The following is a 15,156-nucleotide window of genomic DNA, read 5'->3' on the forward strand; positions in this document are numbered from 1 at the left end:
TTGCTATTCATTCATAACTACATCAACTGAAGAAGGAACTAATCACTAAATTTAAATCTGACTATTTTATCACCAGGTAGAAAATCTGATTATAAGCTAAATAAACTTTATTTAATGATAATTTTCACTGCATGTATATAATTTCACCTTTAATATTAAATTTACTTAATATAAAATTTTAGTTACTACATATATTCTGGTTTTTGTCTTTAAACAGGTTTGGAGAAAAGCCATTTATTTTTATCTTATTTTTATCAAGAAAAATAATTGGGTTGAGACTGAAATAAAACTTTCTGAGCAACTCAGCTAAATCAAATCATGTTTGTTTTAGTTTTGTTATACTATGGGTTTTCTTTTCAAAATGTTGGGTATTATTTGTGTTAGATGTAGAGATTACAAATGTTTTCATTTTTTCTTTTCCAACTCTTGATGGTTTATTTTATGTGAAGAAACATTTAACTTGTTATAGTACCACTTTCTTAATTTTGCTTTTATTACTGTGGTCCTCTACTGTTGGGAAAATTTATCATCCCCTTTAAATTGAGGACTATACCTACATAGAAAACAAATAGAAATAATAAGAATTTGTTTCTTTGCTTTTGTTTGTTTTTTGGGGCCACATTTGTTGATGCTCAGGGGTTAATCCTGCTATGCACTCAGAAATCGCTCCTGGTTTGGGAGACCATATGGGGCCCCAGGGGATGGAACTGTGGTTTGTCCTCGGCTAGCCCTGGCAAGACAGATGCCTTACAGTTTACATCACCACTCCTGTCCCTCTTCTGTCATTCTATTGGTAAGAAAACAGGTGCTTTTCTAAAGGAACAGAATTGTAGAATTGGCAACAAGTTTATTATCATCCTTATATATAGGATATTTTCTTGGGATCTACGAGAGCTCTAGAATTATACATCTTATAGCTGAAAGTTTAAATCTTTTATCAGCTTCTCCTATTTTATCAACCACTATTCTTTCCTTTGGTTTGTTCAGCTTTTAAATATTTCGTATATACATGATATCATATGCTATTTTCCTTTCTGTGTCTGGCTTATTTCACTTATCATAATGTCCTTCAAGTTTATACGAGCTTGCTGTAAATGGCAAGATTTTCTATTTTAGGTCAGCCTGACATTTTTAATGTGTGCCTTTTGCTACCATTTAAAGAAATTATTTCAGTCATACAAGATTAGACTATTAATAGTAAAGACTGCATTGCTGGGGGATATTCTGCCATTCCCTTGGGGAATTAATCTGGACAAGTAAATTGCTTGCTGGCTCTTGTCTTCTCCAGGCTATACTAGAATCTATTTAACTATAAAAAATTACCCAGTAGGAGCAAGATTATGTTAGATGATCATTTTTACATCAGAGAGAATGAGGGCTAGAGTTGATACATTCACATAGAAAGTTATTTTCTGTACACACTATAGTTATGAATGCTTTGTGAATATAAATAATAATAAAAAATCTATCATAAGACAGATTTTTCCAAATTGAGGAATAAAGTTCAATTATAGAATGATTGTAGAAACATGATCAATATCGAAGGAAATATTATATATATATTATAGTTGAGGATAAATTTCAGGAGGCAGAGTAGGAAAAAGAGCAAAGATTAAGTTGTGCTTTTTATTTTCTTTCCAAATAAGTAAAATTAAAAGACATTAAGTAACTTTTGGGTGTTAAAGATGTGTTAAAGATCTGTACATACCTTACGTGGATTTCCTAATACTGTTGTAATAGTGTTTTTATTCCTGTTCTTTCAAAATAGGATCTCTTGGATAGTAAGAGGATTCCAAATTAAGCTGGCTTCTCTTATTTCAATATCTATTGTGAATATTTTATCTTGCCTCTCCATCCTGATTCTGGATATGTATCTGAGTACAGTCAGTAAATAGTAAATAGCCTGTACCTGTATAATGGATAATAGACCAATATGTACTATTCCTTTTTGCCACATAACACTCTGAAATCACAAATTATTTTTGTGAAGTAAAATGTAGGATTGGAGTCTGTGAACAAAGTCTAATTATCAAAAGTAAAAAAAGTTCCAATAAGTAAATTAAGATGGATGCAATAATTTAAGGGAATATGTGGCAAAGAGATTCATTAATCACCCCTCCAGTAGTAACCCCTGAGCACTGCAGGGTGTGACTCAAAAACCAAAACAAAAATAAAAGAATAAGAATAAATATAAGAATAGAGAGAAACTACCCATGAAGCATCCTGCCATAACACCAACTAAAGACGCTGTACATACTAATCTTCTAACTCCAAAATCTTTCTTCGTGGTCCCAGTAAAAGTTCTCCTCAATAACAGTTGTCACAGTCAGGTTTTTGTAATTAGTGGTTTTTGCTTTTGCATAAATCCTATGTTGAAGTCAGAGTGTCCTGCTGGTTTCATCTCACTCTTAGGTGGCAATACAGGGAACCTGGCCCTGAAAGCAAGTTGTTGCTGTTTCCAAGTTGTCAGGGTATCATATACATACACTGTGGAGTAAGTCAGTGCCAGGGCAGCATTAAGGCCTGCCCCAGTAGAAGTTCGATTCCTGATACTGATTCAGAAAACTATGCCAGTTCCAAAGATGGAATCCAAGTTTGGAGGATGAATGGTTGATGTCCAATAGACTGAAGCCTAAGTCAGTCACTGTGGCAAATTTTCAGGGTGAAAACCCCCATGCAATATAAAGTTTATGAGTTCCTATCCTTATTAGTTAAAAACTTCTTTCTATACATAAGATTTTCTCATTTTTAATGTGCCTATGCAAAAAGGAACAATGCCACATGATACTCCTGGTGCATATAGGGATAAAAATAACAAGTTAAGCAATCCAAGTTACCTGGCTCTAACATGAATTCAGAACCCAAGAGAAATGTATCTACTAGAATTTCCTATTAAACAAATCCTAAAATGTGATGGGGAAAAGTACAGCTACATAAAGAGATACATAATAAGAGTTATACCTATTAAGAAAGTAAATCTAAAGAAATATAGGAAGGAAATATACATAACCTTTTTAAGTCTTTTGAAATAGTCTGGGGTGGGGGATAAAATTCAGATTACAGCTTCAGCCTACGATGTGGTCATGTGGAGTCTGAAAAACGGATCCAAGATTTCATGAATCAGGAAATGTCCTTGAGCTGAGGTCTCTCAAGAGCCTAATCCCGTAGCAAGCAACAAACCACAGTGCAGGAAGGTAGCAGTAAAGGAGCCACTGAAAGCAATTCAGCAGCAGTCGTGGTAGCAGCTACTTCTCTGGCTGAAGCAAATTAGATGGGAAGCTGTCTTTTTTTTTGGGATCTTGATGGCATGGGGAAAAATTTCATGTTCCTGAGGAGTTAAGAACCGAGAGTAGGGGCTGGAGAGATAGCATGGAGGTAAGGCATTTGCCTTTCATGCAGAAGGATGGTGGTTTGAATCCAGGCATCCCAGATGGTCCCCTGTGCCTGTCAGGGGCAACTTCTGAACATAGAGCCAGGAGTAACCCCTGAGTGCTTCCAGGTATGACCCAAAAACCAAAAACTAAAAACCAAAAAAAAAAAAAAAAAAAAAAAACAGAACAAAAGAACCGAGAGTAAAAAGGGTTAAATAGAAAGAAATGACATGGTGCTTGAGTGATATCACAGCAGTAGGGTCTTACATGCAACTGAGCCAGAATCAACTGCAGTTCAATCCCCTGGCGTTCCATATGATCCCCTAAGCCAGGAGCGATTTCTGAGCCAGGAGTAACCCCTGAGGTCACTGGGTGTGACCCAAAAAGAAACAAACAACAACAACAACAACAAACATTAAGAGACTGAAGTGAGATTCTGAAAAGATTTGTAAAGTGGTAAGGGGGTTGGGGCAGATGAAGGAAGGGGAAGGACTATATACTAATAGATGGACATTATGTACATTACAACAGATGTTGTATCATGTATAGGAATCTTCATAGGGGATGAAACAGTAGCCCGCTAAAACATCACAGTTTTAGGGTGGATGGCTAATTTCATTCACCCCAAGAAATATTTAACCAGAAGTCCCACTGTGGAAGATTTTACCCCTGCATGGATTACTTGAAAGATTTTTGAGATTCGTGTTATTGTACTGACATTCTATTCCCTTCATATTATTTAACCTTAAAATGAATTCTCCCTTCTGCTGATATTCACAGGTAAAACATAGCCTTGATTAAGACCACTTTAACTGTACAATTTTTAATACCAAATAAAAACAATATATTTCTCTCTATCTCTTCAAAGTGCCGGTGCAGCCTTGGCTTTTGAGATACAAGGGTGTGGCCAGATTGTTGATTTTGGGCTATTGACTTTTCTCAGAAAATGAAAACCACACCTTAGTGGATTTAGTTCTTTCTTTCACTTGACCTCTGAAATAATAGAGCCCATCACAGTGAAGATAAGAATTCCTAGATTTTTTTTTATACTTGAAAACTTTATTTTTTTAATTTTTTATAATTTCTTTATTTAAACACTGTGATTACAAACATAATTGTAGTTGGGTTTCAGTTATAACAAGAATACCTTCCTTCATCATGCAACCTTCCCATCACCAATGGCCCCATTCCTAGATTTTCTTTTACTTTTTATTTATCCTCTATTTTGCATTTGAGGCTAGCCTGAGGAGAACAGCTTTGAATTGTAAAACTTTCTCCTTTGTACTCAGAACTCTTACTGCTTACACCCATAGCTTTTATTGTTAAGCTCTGCTTTGTAATTGTAAACATTCTTCTAAATACCCATGACTGGCTTTCACCCCTTGTAAAACTCCTAGCTTAAAGATTAAAGTCATAACGTAGTTCTCCACACATATTTGTATGTGCTCTCATCACTTCTTCTTGTTTCACCTTCGTGTATCCACTCAAGAGAACTCAAAAGAAGCCCTCTAATTCAAACCCGACCCCAAGAGGCAGTCCATGAGATCTAGAAGACCAAAGTTAGCCTGCAGCTATTAGACAGACATAGAGGTGGCCAACACATACACTCATGTACACACATAGACAGACAATGAAGATCAATCCACAGGCTGCCATTGAAAAACTGACCCAGGTGGATTGGGTCAGAATGCTAAAAGTAAAAAGCTGTCCAGTGAGATGGAAAGTTTTTTCATTTTCTAAGTGGATAATCATTAAGGCTATACTTTTCTGAACAAAGGCTTACTGGATTAGGTTGTACATGGAGCATTCTTAAAACACACTTCACATCTGTATATGGGTATACGAATAATATTGGTGTTATAATATGTATATATGTATAATAATATGTATAAATAATATGTATAATCTATGTATATAATATAATGTTGGTGTTAATTATAGCAAGACATATTATTTAAAATAAGGGACCCACTTTTTTGTTTTTGAGGAATGATAAAACATTTATTTTTTTCTTTTTTCAATTAAGAACGATCATTTCTTAAATAAAATAAGATCCACATTTTATTTCTTTTACCCAGACGTATTATTAACATAAGATGGTAAGAGGTGAACTCATTCATTTTCCAAGTCATAATAAAATAAAATGATCCTAATTGCTTAACTTTGTAGCACATGTAGGACTTGTTATGTAACAAAATATAATTTATGTTTTCCTCTATCCAGTATGTGTTTTTTATACTAATTAGTTGAAGAAAACCCGATTTGTTTTCTAATCTACCATCTAGATTTTGAGAATTATTTTTCTACTTATTTTTTAATAACAGTTTAATCATTGTATCATTAATGTTTCATAATAAAATGTACAAATGATTGCTTTCACTTCAAAAAATAAAATAGTATGTGAACTCCAAATATTCAAAGACAGTTAATGGCAAAACAATGGAAAATCAAAGTGAAGGGTTTTTTATTTTGTTTGATTTCTAGTTTTGATAAAAATTGTAGTATCTGGATTTCAGTTAGTAATGAAAAAATTATGCTGTATTACTAGGAAAAGAGAAAATTAAACTATTAGTAAAATATCCCTAAATATTATCATTTTTATGCATACTTTTAACAATAACTAGATATTCTGGATGCAATTGTACCTATATTTTTAATTTTAAAGCTGTTATTAATGAAAATCTGACAAATATTTTTGTACATATTCATCAAAGGACATTTGACACAACTTTTATTTCAGTTTATATTTGAAACTAATATATAAATATCTTGTGGTGCTTAGGAGGTACCTAGGGCTCTGTGCTCTGGATTGCTCCTGGAAGTGCTCAGGATTTGTAGTGCCAGTGATCAAACTCAGACCAGTGCTCCTGCATGAGAAGCATGTGGCAAAGGGGTGTTGAAATGATCTAAATTTTAATTTCTGTGTCAAAGTTGAGATACACTTTTTTCTATTCATTTGCTTGGTCAAATAATTTGCAATCAATCTAAACTACTGATTAGGCTTTTAGCAAAAATCTCAAAATCTGCAGTTAACTTGGTATTTTCAAGGGGGCAAATAGCTTTGAATTATTTGGGCTTGAATTGCCATTTCATTAAAGCTTGAGCTCTGCAAAAACTGGCTGCATAAAACTTTTCAACAATGCTCTTTTCTAAAAATTTTAAAACACATATATGAGAATAGCTATCAATCAGTGTGTCCTGCCACAGGAGTATTAAAAAACTGTAGGTTCACTTTGGACTGACAGACAAAACTGCAATTGTATTTTAGAGCAAACCGATGATTGCCAGAAATACTTATTTTTTTTCCCTTTATTTCAGCTGAATATTAAGCTGACTTAAGAGGACTGCCTATTCTAGTTATTTGAGTGGCCCACATTTTTAATAATCTAATTCCATCTGTGATAGCCCGAAGCAAAACAAAAACCTGGAGAGGAGCAATTTGTGGTCACAAATGGACTGGAATTGGAACAACCAATTTCTCTGACCTGCCTTAAGGTCTATTGAACACAGGGCAGCTCAGGTTAACTGTGTCCTTAGAACTTTGTACTTTTTCCATAGTTCTCTGATACATTTGACCAAACAATTAAAATAAGCACTTTATCTTTAGCAGAAAGTGAGGCATCTAGATTGTTAAGACTACCATAAATCATCCTGGAAAAAATTTGGTTTATCATAACTAGTATTTTTCTATAATTTAATACTTACAGTGCATCAAATATCACACTCAGTGCATTATTTTAGAACCCACAATTTTATATTTTAGGCATTATAATCACTCTTCTATTCTAATGCTGTAAAAGATGTAAAAATCCCAAGCTGAAAAGTGCTAAAAATTAAAATTTAGGATTAAAATTCAGTTCCCCCAGGATAACTTAATAATTTTTGTGGTTGTAGCCAAATTCCACTTATATTCCTCAATAATTTTTAGTCATAAGGGAAATTAAACTACTACTGCTGGCTAACATTTATTACCATAATATCCACAGGAAAAATAAGGTTATATTTTAATGATATATTTAAATTTTGAATACTTAATATTTTAAAGTATTTATGAAATTCTCTTATTTGTTAGGCAGTGAATGTTTTGCCATAAGAATCACAATTTATTAATTTTATTATGTGTACTACTAATGGACAATTGTTACTCAGTGAGTAGGATACCTTTCCATACACAAGTAATTTTACTTTCTTTTTTTTTATATTTTATTTAAACACCTTGATTACATACATGATTGTGTTTGGGTTTCAGTCATGTAAAGAACACCACCCATCACCAGTGCAATGTTCCCATCACCAATGTCCCAAATATTTCTTCCCATAAAATCTTTAATCTGCTAAATTTTAAGGAAAATCTGAGCCAAACTATGAATAAGGAAAGGTTATAATAGAAATATATTGTATTGATTTAATAGTAAATACAAAATAGATCAAGACATGAACTAAAATGCTAACTATTCAAGAAAAATAGTTTATTCCATTTAATAATGAAAACTGAATATGTTTGAGATACTACTTTCCCCACCTCTGTTATAATATAATTTCTTAATGTTGCCTACAGTTTACATACAGATCTCCCAGCAGAAACATGAATCAAATTGATAAAATCTCATTAATAATATTGACATCAATCAACATGGGGTGGTTGATTGTGTTAGTAAGGGGACTATTTGCAGTATGAGGGATCAGACTAGAGACAGCCACTTGCAAGGCCAATATGTCTTAGACCCTGACATAGATAGCTATTTTTATTTATATAAAAAATAAATACATGAAAACTATCATAACAATGTGAATGAATGAGGGAAGTAGAAAGCCTGTCTCAAGTACAGGTGTAGGGGGGTGGGGAGGAGGGAGATCTGGGAAATTGGTGGTGGGAATGTTGCACTGGTGAAGGGGGGTGTTCTTTACCTGACTGTAATCATACAACTATAATCATGTTTGTAATCACGGTGTTTAAATAGATAAAAAAATAAATAAATACAGCAAGTAGACAATATATACAATAAAACAATCTGTGATGAATTTGATATTTATTTCAAAAAAAGCAACAATGTTCTTAGCTTTGTAAACTTTGAAACAAAAACTTAGAATAATGGGGAAATTCTACTGAAAAAGAATTAAATGCCTAATAAAATGTAATGAGTTTAATTTAATTTGACTTCATCACTCAGACATTAGTTTGAAAGCAGTTTATGTAGATACATAAAAATAATATTTCATTTCTTACATTTTTTCCTATTATGTTGCTGCTAACAAAAGATCATATGAATTCCCTTAAATTCGTATCAATAGATCTAAATAACTAAGAAGGCAAGTTAGTCTTGGTTCAAGGAGACTAGAAAAGACCAGCTTTAGCATTCTGAATTATTAGGGAATCATTTCAAAATATATTTTCACTTTGCTGTATATTTTATATTTTATATATTATTTGTGCCCTAGAAAGTATGCATACATTAAATTATATTTCTACATATAAAGGAAAAACTACCTTAAGTATGTAATCACAGCTAGTATGCTAATAACTTTTTTATAAAGACAATTTCCTTGGGGCCGGTGAGGTGGTGCTAGAGGTAAGGTGTCTGCCTTGCAAGCGCTAGCCAACAAAAGACCGCAGTTCGATCCCCCAGCATCCCATATGGTCCCCGCAAGACAGGGGAAATTTATGAGCGCTTAGCCAGAAGTAACCCCTGAGCATCAAACGGGTGTGGCCCAAAAAATAAAAATACAAACAAACAAAAAAAAAATAAAGACAATTTCCTTTAAAGTAAAGAAAATAGATGAATATGCACAAAATTATTTTTATTGAAAATATGGATTTATTAGCTATAGATATATTATCTAGTTAAAATATTATTGCCAGTGAATATATTTTCCCAGTTATGTAGAAATAAATATTTGCTATAATAAGCAATATCAAATATTAAATATGTCTTTGGAAGGAAGTCATCATAAGACAGTATTTTATCGACTTTCTATATTCAGTTTAATACAACTGATAATATTGCTGCATTTAAACTATTTTATTATCTCATCTTCCACCAAGAACCAGTGTTGGACTTCTGTCTGTTTTGTCACTTTATGTCTTTTACAGTTATCTTGTATCATTTGTAAAAAGAAATAAAATAAAATTAAGTTTTTCAACAAAAAACATGCATTTTCACCCTAAGTTTGTGTATTCAATGTTTTTGGAAAATCATATGTAGCCAATATAAAGCTTGGGTCTCCAGATTTGATAGTCAATGTCATTTAATGAGTAAATGAACACTCTGAGGACACTTAAAGCTTAAGAATTTGAATATTGTTGCAAGACCCATTATGTTAATCAATAACCCATTATGTTAATCAATAATCAGCAAGTGTCCTTAATTATGGATATAGATTTTTGCTATAAATGCCTATTACCTAGGTCAGCAGTTAATATATGCTTTTTATTTTTGATTCACTGCTGGGGGTGTTAAAAACCGTGCCTGCCTCTGTGGAAATGACTTAGGGGTCACTCTTAGTAGTGCTGAGAAGGACTTTGTGGTGCCAGGAATTAATATGGGCCTCCTGTATGCAAATCATGTGCTCAGCCTGTTGAACTATCTGTCATCCTGGCATTTAATATTTTTGAACAGATTCTTTAGGAAAGGGAGATAAAGGAAAAAAAATAGAGCTAAACATGTTTAATCATTTCTTTTAAAAAATGAGAAAAATTTAGATGAAAGAAAATAAAATACAGATAAAGTTACAAGAGCCATATTTATTATAAAACAGCTTTTTCAAGTCAAGACACTGAAAGGGGAGACCACAGATAATGCTTAATTCATAAATAGTTTCGTTTACTGTACTTTAGGGGATCTGTTTATCCTCCCAGGATATATGGAATACTGTAATTGGCCATGGAAATTATTATTAAAAAGTATTCTATTGTACTGAGTGCTGCTATAAATAGTGGTGGGCATACATCCTTTCTGATCAATTTCTTTCTGTCCTGGAGATAGATACCCAAGAGAGGGATTGCTGAGGCAAAACATAGCTCAATTTTGAGTTTACTGAGAACCCTCCACTGTTTTACTTAGGCGTTGGACCAGGCAACATTCTCACCAGCAGTGGATAAGAGTTCCTTTCTTACCACACCCATGCCAACAGATTGTTTCCATTGTTTTTGATATGTGCCATCCTTATTGGTGTAACTTGGTACCGCATTGTTGTTTTGATTTGGATATTTCCTTAGTGATAAGTGATGGTGAACATGTTTTCATGTCTTTGGCCATTTGTTGGTTTTCCTCAGATAAATGTCTTTTCATTTCTTCTCCCTATTTTTGATAGTGTTTTTATTTTTCATAGAGCTAACTTTTGCGATATTTTGTATATCCTAAATATCAAACATCTATGTCTTGAGTGCAAAATATTTTCCCAATTAGTTAATTGTCTTTTGGTTTTAGTTCGTGCTTCTTTTGCCAAACAGAATTTTTTTAGTTTGATGTAGTCCCATTTATGGATGCTATTGGCATCCTATCATCAAAGATATTTTTGAAGTATAAGTTTTAGAGTGTTCTGCCTATATTTTCTCAATGAACTTTATAATTTTAGGTCTTATTTTATGGTCTTTAATTTATTTTGAATTGACCTTTGTGTAAAGTGTGAGGTATGGAACGACTTTAATTTCTCACAGGTTGTTCCAACACCATTCCAACAACATTCATTGAAGAGAATCAAGTTCTTGGCTCCTTTGTAAATATTAATTGATTGTATATTTGAGGTATGTCACTGGATATTTTATTCTGACTCATTGGTCTGAGACTCTGTCTTTATTCCAGTACTATGCTGTTTGGATCGTTATGGTTTTATATAGTAAAGCTTCATGTTAGGTAAAGAAATGCCACAAGTTTCTTGTTTTTCAATATAAATTTGGCTATTCTAGATTTTTTGTGTTTCTCTATGAACATTATCATTGATTGTTCTAAGTCCTTAAAGAATGAAGTCTGAATTTGGAAAGGGATTACATTGAATCTATATAGTAGTTTAGGTAATATGGTCATTTTGATGATGTTGATTCTTGCCATCCAGGTGCATGGAAGATTCCTCCAATTCTTTAGATTCTCTTTAATTTCTTTCCGAAGTGTTTTTAAGTTTTCATGGTATAGATATTTCATCTCTCTTGTTAGGTTGATTCCTAAACATTTGATATTTTTAGATATTATTTTAAAGGGGATGGACTCGTTTATTTCTTTTTCCTCTGTCTTGTTATTTTCATAAAGGAATGCAACTGTTTTGTGTATGTTGACTTTGTACCGGCCACTGTGCAGGTACAGGAGTTTTTCTGTGGACTCTTTTGGGTTTTCTATGCATATCATTTTATCATCTGCAAAGAGAAATAATTTGACTTCCTCTTTCTTTATTTGAACTCCTCTGATTCCCTTCTTTTGTCGGATTGCTATTGCTAGGACTTCTAAAACTATATTGAATAAGAGTGGAGGCAGTGAACAGCCTTGCCTAGTTCCTGACCTTAATGGAAATGCTTATTTTATCATTAAGGATAATGTTGGCTGTGGGCTGCTTATAGATAGTTGTAACTATCTTGAGAACAGTTCCTTCCACCCCTATTTTCCCGAGTGTTTTCATCATGAATGGGTGATACTATTTTGTCAAATGTCTTCTCTGAATTGATGGCTACAAACATGTGGTTTTAGTCTTTCTATTTGTAGATGTGGTGTATAATATTCATTGATTTGCATATGTTGAACGATCCTTGCATCCCTGAGATGAAACCCACTTGGTCATGATAGAATGATATTTTTGATGTGTTGTTGAATTCAATTTGCTAAAGTTGTTGTTACAGATTTTGGCAACAATGTTCATGAGTGAAATTGGTCTGTAGTTTCCTTTGCTGGTGGTATCTGTCAGTTTTGAAAATTTGCACAATATTAGCTTTATAAAGGAATTAGAGAATTCCTGTCTTTTAGATATTTTGGAAAAATATAAGTATCAATGATAGAAATTCTTCTCTGAATAATTGATAGCATTCACCCATAAGCCATCTGTTCCTGGACTTTTATTCTTGGAGAGTTTCTTAGTTACTGTTTCAATTTTTTTTACATGTGATTGACCTGTTTAGGTTTTCTACTTCTTCCTTATTGAGTCTTGGGAGATGATATTTTTCTAGGAATCTGTCTATTTCTTCTGAGTTTTCCAGCTTACCTGAGTACAGTTGTTCATAATAGGCCCTCATGATGTGTTGTATTTCTTGAGGTTCTGTTGTAATTTATCTCCCTTTTATTTATGATCCAATTTATTTGTTATCCTCCTTTTTCCAGCAGGATGTCTCTTTTATTCTTTCTGAAAAACAGTTCCTGGTCTCATTGATTTTCTTTTCATGTTGTTTTCTTTGTTTCTATATTGTTGATTTCTACCCTGGTGTTTATTTTTCTTCTACCTGTGTTTGAGTTTTTTTGCTGCTGGATTTCCAGATACTTAAGGTGTCCGTTTAAGCTGTTAATTTTGCCATTTTCTTCATTCCTGACATAGGGCTGTATTGCTAGGAATTTTTTCCTAATTACTGATTTTGCTGTATCCTATAGATTTTGGCAATTTGTTTCTTTATTGCCATTCATCTCAAGAATTTTTTAAAATTTCTTTCTTGATTTTTTATTTGATCCAGCTGTTGTTGAGCAGCATATTGTTTAGTCTCCAGGTGTGAGGTTTTTTTTCATATCTTATTTTTGTAGTCCATCTTATTTTATAAGACTGACATAAGAATATTTTATTTTATTTTTTTGCTCCCAAATTCGCAATACAGACCAGGCAAAAGACCTGTGTTGAGGTGTATATGGGGTGAATTTACTGTACCTCCTATTTCTATTGTATACAGTCAGTGTAAAGAACACAGCCTGTGGTAAGAATTGGGAGGCCTTATCTTTTCCTTTTTTTAAAATTTTATATATATATAAAATCCTTCACCAGTGCAACATTCCCATGACCAATATCCCAAGTGTCCTTCCTCCCCACCCCACACCATCTGCAGTCAATCTTGATCTCTGTTGCATAGTGGTCTTTTAGGGTACTTGGTATAATTCTTATATTTGTGACTTAATGTAATTTAGATTTATGTCCTAAGGCATGGTCTATTCTATAGAAGGTTCCATGTTCACTTGAAAATAATGTGTATTCTGTTTTCTGAGAATGGAGGGCCCTGTATAAATCAATTAGATCTAGTATTTTTAGTTTCTTATTTAGGGCTCTTATATTTTTATAGAGTTATGCCTACTGGATTTGTTTAGTGGTAATAATAGTGTGTTGAAGTCTTCTGCTATATCAAATTGCCTTCCATATGTTTCTCTAGATCAAGCACCTTACTTATTTTGCTGGCTCTACATTTAATGCATAAGTGTTTATCAGAGTTAGTACTTCTTGGTCTAATGTTCCCTTAATCAATAAGTAGTGTCCATCTTTGACTCTGTGCACTTTCTTTTTTTTATTTTTTCATTTTATTTATTTTTTATTGTGACTGAAGTTGATTACACAAAATTATTTACAGTATATAGTGACAATGAATGAAGGGCTTTCCCACCACCAATGTTGTCCTCCCTCCACTCCTGTTCCCAGCTTGTCTCCCACATACCCCTCATTTATCCTAGTGTAACTGGTCTCCACCTTACAGCTTGTTATAGGTTGGGTATCTATTCTGTTTGGTCTGGTCATTTTTTACTTATAGTACATGTTCATATGGCTGGTCCTGTATCATTATTTTCCCCCCTCAATATATGAGGCTGAATGATTCAAGTTATGCTATTCTGTTGGAAATAAAAAGATTAATGAAAAGAGAAGAAAACACTTGGTATCAACTACTAAAATAGAAAGAAAAAATCACCAAATAATATCCACAAAAGTGGAAAAGAAAGAAAAAAGTGGAAGAAAAAAGAGAAGTGGGAGTTTTGCTCCCTCCTGCGGCTTGGGGGAGACTATGTTTCCTGTGCGGCTTGGGTGAGAGTTTGCTCCCTTGTGCGGCTTGGGGGAAACTTTGTTTCCTGTACGGCTTGGGTGAGAGTTTGCTCCCTAGTACGGCCTTGGGGAGACTGTGTTTCCTGTGCAGCTTGGGTGAGAGTTCGCTCCCTCGTGCGGCTTGGGGGAGACTTTGTTTCCTTCTCATCAGGACCGGCTCCCCACCCCCCCAGTGAGTCCCTTCCCCCGGGTGGGCGCCTGGAAAGGCAAGTTGAGCAACCCGAATAGTCGGGGGAGACAGGGCCAGCCATCTGGACTCGCAGGTGATCTAGAACAGTCCACCCCCCTGGACCCTGGAGTGGACCAGGGACTCCCCAAGGGTGAGGACAGAGCCTGAAGGGTTGGACTGAGGGAACCCTTCAAGGGAGGCGTGGAGGGGGCGGAGCTCCATTGACTCCCGGAGAAAGGAGGGGGGACTGAGAGCTAGGCTCAACAGCGCCAGTAACCATTGTGGCCAGGAGTGGAACTGCACCGCTGACAGAAATAAGGAGCAGAAAGGGACAAGACCCACAGCAGGAAGGCTGCACTCTAGGTAGCAAAGGGGAGGAGAAAGGGCTAGGTTCAACAAGCCCACCCAACAGCACCCTCTAGAAACACCTTCAGGAAGAGGGCCAAAGCAGGCCGAAATTAGAAGCCACCGCACTCCAAAACACACCATTAAATACAAAGAATTATGCGTAAAATAAGGAGATCCCTAATAACTGGAGACAACATGACAAATCCTATCAAGTTTCCAAGTCCACCAAAACGCACAGATCCACGGGAAGAAGACCTAAAAGCGGTCATGAGAAAGGAAATGCAA

At 34.4% G+C, this 15,156-nt stretch overlaps 1 pseudogene; it reads right to left on the bottom strand.

Annotated features, from left to right (window-relative positions):
- Positions 1 to 13,126: 13,126 nt before the first annotated feature.
- LOC126026406 (uncharacterized) lies at positions 13,127 to 13,265 on the bottom strand (annotated as a pseudogene).
- Positions 13,266 to 15,156: the final 1,891 nt, after the last annotated feature.

The sequence above is a fragment of the Suncus etruscus genome, chromosome 13 (assembly GCF_024139225.1).
Source record: "Suncus etruscus isolate mSunEtr1 chromosome 13, mSunEtr1.pri.cur, whole genome shotgun sequence".
NCBI classification, from domain to species: domain Eukaryota; kingdom Metazoa; phylum Chordata; class Mammalia; order Eulipotyphla; family Soricidae; genus Suncus; species Suncus etruscus.